The sequence below is a fragment of the Oncorhynchus tshawytscha genome, linkage group LG28, assembly GCF_018296145.1.
Source record: "Oncorhynchus tshawytscha isolate Ot180627B linkage group LG28, Otsh_v2.0, whole genome shotgun sequence".
NCBI lineage: Eukaryota > Metazoa > Chordata > Actinopteri > Salmoniformes > Salmonidae > Oncorhynchus > Oncorhynchus tshawytscha.
The window spans coordinates 33,986,834-33,993,189 of NC_056456.1; positions in this window are offsets into that span (position 1 = coordinate 33,986,834).

Consider the following 6,356-nt stretch of genomic DNA (forward strand, 5'->3'; position numbering starts at 1 on the left):
CTTTTTAGTAATACTCCACAATGCACAGTATTGCTTCAAGTGCTTTCTGAAAACTGAAATTGTTTTATTCCTGTGTAAACTGATTTCAAAATTAATATTTTAGAAGGTTTCAGCATCACGTACATTTCCATTGCTAAACAGAAGTTAAATCATACAGTATTTAGTCATTACTTGCATGCTCCCATAACGTCAAGAGACCATTCAAAAACACTTATGAAAATATATAGTTCTAGATGATATATTAGATGTAACCTGTCATATGGGTTCAGAAAGGAATTGATTTTTTAAAATAGAATACTAATTCATGTGTTATGTTGCTTTTAGGTAGCCTACTGTAAAATCTGAACATTATTTAGGAAAACACAATGGTTTTACTGACGAGCTGCATGACAAATCTACATGAAAAATCGGTTTCAATTGCAACAGTATAATTTACATTTGATAGAAAAAATCGTGGGGATATTATAAAGCCAATCTAATAGGAACACATTTCTTCAAGACAAATCTCTTGAGCTTTCTGTGTGCCATTGAGAATATTTCATTTAATATAGGAATAGCTAATTATATTCACAATCTCTCTGTTTGAATGACAGCTCTGAGTGAACAGTGCAGCATGAATCTCACACACTTCCCCATTATTACATTTGACCCGGATCCATCCGGATAATGAGTCTAGTGACGGCTCTGCTGACTTTCTACTCTCCTAATCAACACTTCTTTATTCGCTTTCTAGCTAACGACAACACCGATCGTAGCATCTCAGATTCACATTTCCGTCTGGTTGAATGACCGAGGACACAATATAAAATGTCCCACAGTTCCTGGGATTATGACTTTTTACCCTGAGCCATCTGGGGTAATGACTCCGCCGACTGCCTCGTCTGGCTTCACTGTGCTCTGGGGCAGAATACTTACCGCTCAGACGTGTGTGTGGAGCGAACTTCAGAAATCCACACAGTCCCTGGGGAATTACAATAGGAGTCCGGCGTAAGTTACGGATAATGATGAAAATGTGCGTCTGGCACAAGTTGAGGAAGGAATTTAATAACAAATACAACAATGGAGCCAAAACCAATGGCATTGAAACACAGAGCAGGTGTAGCTGTGGAAGTCTGCTAGTTTTTGTCTGGCGATAGCGTGCTCCGTCAGTGGTTTGACAAAGAGAAGTGTAGCCTGGTTAAGAAAATGATCACAATCTATTAGTAGTTTATCATAATTATTATAGTCATGTGATGTCCATGGAGATACCATGATTAATTAGATTTGTTTCATAATAATTTTAACCTTTATTTTCCCAGGTAAGTTGAAAACAAACTCTCATGGACAATGATGACCTCACATCAAATACAGACAGCAGCAAGAACAAAAACACATCGATGAAGTAAAACTGTAAAACAGCACTAAAGTATAGTCTGTGTACTACACATTGTTAAGAGTTCAGGAAATTGGAAATGTAAGTGCCAGAGGCGATATTCTCTCCGTCTCTGTCATCAACTGGCTGAAGTTGCTCATCTTAATGACTGCACACACTGAACGCCAGTTTTATTGATTGACAGGTACCAACTCCAGAAGGTTTTAAGCTGAAAGTTAAAGCTATGTCCTGTCTACGAGACTCATGGGCCAGAGGCAATACCATCACAGTGAGATAGCAATAACCAATCACACAATGAACTGGCTAAAGTTAATCACTTTCGGCTAAAGGTGGTTGGCTGATCATCACTGTTATGAATTTACTTCTAACCCCAGAAGCTGTAACCATCCTTTATCACCTAAGGCCTGTTTACAAAATTCATTAGTACACTCTCTGGAGAGTCCGAACATCATCGGAGTGTAAATAAGAAAATAATACCTAATATTGTCCCTATAAGAGTATCTCGTTTATATATTTAAGCAGGCTTATTTTAGACATTGCGGAGGCAAACTTTAGGATTCACCAGGGCACCATCAAGATTCTGCTGTCATTGTACGGTCTATAAACTTACACTCATCAAAACTTCTGTGGTGAGGAAAGAATTTTCTCAGTGCCAAAAGAGAGAAGTTTCTTCAACTTCGATTTTTATCTTCAAATCGCTATACATGGAAGGGTTCTTCTAAGCCTGGTAAAAACCAGAGATCTTTGAATCAGACTTTTACAATCAACTTGCTTGGTGCCCACAAGAAAGAGCCATCAGCTACCCTTTCACACTACTGAGCTGTGCCCAACTGTATTGTGTGGCCTGGTCAGACATCCAGCATAATTGCTGAAACAATGCTGGAGAAGACAACATGAAAGGAAAACATCAGAGCCTGCACTGTACAGTAGAGTTTGGCATTGTAAAAGGGGGTGAGAAGGGTATAAGAGAGGAGCTGGGATGAAGATTTTCTTTGAGCTTCTCTGTTTACATTATTAGTGCCAACAGGGCTATTCTCGGCCCCGGATGGCTGGAAAAACGTATTTATAAAACATTCTACCAGAACCCTCTGCGCTCTATGAAATAAACAGCACCTCAAAGAATTTTAAAGCACACCACCAATGTAAGGCACGTGATAATGAAAATACATTGTGTGTGGCTTCTAACCCGTTTGGCATCACATCCACTCTGTGTGTAAACCCACGCAGCATTACGATTTCATATAACACCTCAATACATGAAATAAAACAATCTATTCAAGTCAGTAGGTTGCATGCCTCTGAGTTAAGATGTCCATATATGGTCATCCTTCACAAGTCTAAGACACACCTCCAAAAGGAAGAATCTGGGGTTATCATACCTTATGAGTAGTTTAATGCAGACATAATACAAGCAAGCGTGTCATGCGATCGCATAGAAACCAGGCCTGTAATTGTGATTTTAGGGGCAAGGCCATTTGGCTTTGAAGATGTGCCCAATCTGCCAGGCAACTAGCAAAAATATCAAATTAAATGTGTTTGAAAACTGAAAAAAACACTAGCTATTCTGTTAAGGCATATAAATGTACATAAATAATTAAGTGTAGGTGATAGTCTGTGTATTGGCTATAGTCGGTCATGTCAAAACTGATGCTAACATGAGGGAGAGGCGCCTGAAAATGTAGCCAGACTTTTAATTACAAACTAATATATATATATATATATATATATATACATACATACATACACATCCAAATACATTTAAACTCAGTTTTTCCACAATTCCTGACATTTAATCCTAGTAAAAATTCCCTGTCTCAGGTCAGTTAGGATCACCACTTTATTTTAAGAATGTGAAATGTCAGAATAATAGTAGAGAGAATGATTCATTTCAGCTTTTATTTCTTTCATCAAATTCCCAGTTGGTAAGAAGTTTACATACACTCAATTAGTATTTGGTAGCATTGCCTTTAAAAATGGTTAAACTTGTGTCAAATGTTTCAGGTAGCCTTCCACAAGCTTCCCACAATAAGTTGGGTGAAGTTTGGCCCATTCCTCCTGACAGAGCTGGTGTAACTGAGTCAAATTGGTTGGCCTCCTTGCTCGCACACACTTTTTCAGTTCTGCCCACAAATGTTGTTTAGGATTAAGGTCAGGGCTTTGTGATGGCCAGCCACTCCAATACCTTGACTTTGTTGTCCTTAAGCCATTTTGCCACAACTTTGGAATTATGCTTGGGGTCATTGTCCATTTGGAAGACCCATTTGCGACCAAGCTTTAACTTCCTGACTGATGTTATGAGATGTTGCTTCAATTTTTCCACGTCATTTTCCTGTCCCATGATGCCATCTGTTTTGTGAAGTGCACCAGTTCCTCCTGCAGCAAAGCACCCCCACAACATGATGCTGCCACCCCCGTGCTTCACGGTTGGGATGGTGTTCTTCAGCTTGCAAGCCCACCCCTTTTCCTCCAAACATAATGGCCATTATGGCCAAACAGTTCTATTTTGGTTTCACCAGAGGACATCTCTACAAAAAGTACGACCTTTGTCCCCATGTGCAGTTGCAAACCGTAATCTGTTTTTTTTAATGGCAGTTTTGGAGCAGTGGCTTCCTCCTTGCTGAGTGGCCTTTCAGGTTATGTCGATATAGGACTCGTTTTACTGTGGATATAGATACTTTTGTACCCGTTTCCTCCAGCATCTTCACAAGGTCCTTTGCTGTTGTTCTGGGATTGATTACTTGCACTTTTCTCACCAAAGTACGTTCATCTCTAGGAGACAGAACGCGTCTCCTTCCTGAGCGGTATGACAGCTGCGTGGTCCCATGTGTTTATACTTGCGTACTGTTGTTTTTACAGATGAACGTGGTACCTTCAGGCGTTTGGAAATTACTCCGAAGGATGAACCAGACTTGTGGAGGTCTACATTTTTTTTCTGAGGTCTTGGCTGATTTCTTTGGATTTTCCCATGATGTCAAGCAAAGAGGCACTGAGTTTGAAGGTAGGTCGAAATACAATTGACCCTCTAATTGACTCAAATGGTGTCAATTAGCCACTCAGTAGCTTCTAAAGCCATGACATTTTCTGGAATTTTCCAAGCTGTTTAAAGGCACAGTCAACTTAGTGTATGTAAACTTCTGAACCACTGGAATTGTGATACAGTGAATTATAAGTGAAATAATCTCTCTGTAAACAATTGTTGGAAAAATGACGTGTCATGCACAAAGTAGATGTCCTAACTGACTTGCCAAAACTATAGTTTGTTAACAAGAAATTTGTGGAGTGGTTGAAAACCGAGTTTTAATGACTCCAACCTAAATGTATGTAAACTTCTGACTTCATCTGTAAGTATATACAGTGGGGCAAAAAAGTATTTAGTCAGCCACCAATTGTGCAAGTTCTCCTACTTAAAAAGATGAGAGAGGCCTGTAATTTTCATCATAGGGACACTTCAACTATGACAGACTAAATGGGAAAAACAATTCCAGAAAATCACATTGTAGGATTTTTAATTAATTTATTTGCAAATTATGGTGGAAAATAAGTATTTGGTCAATAACAAAAGTTTCTCAATACTTTCTTATATACCCTTTGTTGGCAATGACAGAGGTCAAACGTTTTCTGTAAGTACCAGTGATGGTACCCCCTAATATTAGGATTAGGGGGTACCATCACTGCCATAGTGGAAACCCTTGCAACCCCCAGAAGGTGGAGGGTCCCACAAACTCCGGGGGCCCATGTGCTCCCCATCACACACCTGTCTACATTTTAAATAAATCATTTTGACATTAACCCTCCTTTTAAATTTCAATGTGTAGCAAGTGAAGTGTTTGTGATGTCCAGTCTACTTGGGTAGTAGGTGAGGCAGACAAACAATATAGTTGTGATGCATCTAATTAGCCTATTTTCCAGTGGCAGGCTATAGGCCTACAGGACAGTTGTATTTTTTTAATAATAATAAGTTACTGATTAGTATGCTGTTGCGTCGAAAATATATTTTACAATCTGCAATGTTTGAATTTCCCACTTTAATTACTGAACAAGTGAAAGACATTATTGCCAACAGCCAGCAGTCTAAATGCAGTAGGGTAGATTGCCTAGCATAGGAAATTGATCCCATGTAAATTCGTAAAATCTTTGAACTATCCCTTAAGTGTTGATGTGTGGCCTACATTTGGCAGTGTTTTTGATTTACAATGGCCGTACCTGTACATTTATGGGAAAATATAAAAATAACTGTCCTGATGTACAGAAAAGTAAGAGGATTGCATATTTCAAAATATCTCTCTCTATGGGACACTTTGCAAAGTATACCTAGGCCAGTGCTAATGACTCATCTCCACTAGATGGCCACACAACCCATGTCAAACTCAAGGCCTCATCTACAGTGAACAAAATATTAGGAACACCTGCTCTTTCCATGACAGACTGACAAGATGAATCCAGGTGAAAGCTATGATCCCTTATTGATGTCACCTGTTAAATCCACTTCAATCAGTGTAGATGAAGGAGAGGACAGGTTAAAGAAGGATTTTAAAGCCTTGAGACATGGATTGTTTGTGTGTGCCATTCAGATGGTGAATTGGCAAAACCCCAAAATGTAAGTGGCTTTGAACAGGATATGGTAGTAGGTGCGAGACGCACCAGTTTGAGTCAAGAACTGCAACACTGCTGGGTTTCACGCACAACAGTTTCCTGTGTATCAAAAACGGTCCACCACCCAAAGGACATCCAGTCAACTTGGCACAACTGTGGGAAGCATTGGAGTCAACCATGGGCCAGCATCCCTATGGAACACTTGACACCTTGTTCAGTCCATGCCACAACAAATTAAGGCTGTTCTGATAACACCCTTTATGAAACTTCTATTAGCTAAAATAAGCCTCACGTATCAAAATAAAAATGTATTGCCTTCTTGACTAAATTCAACTCTCATTGCCACACATACAAACACTCTTCACTTGTTTAATAATGAATTATCTGCTTA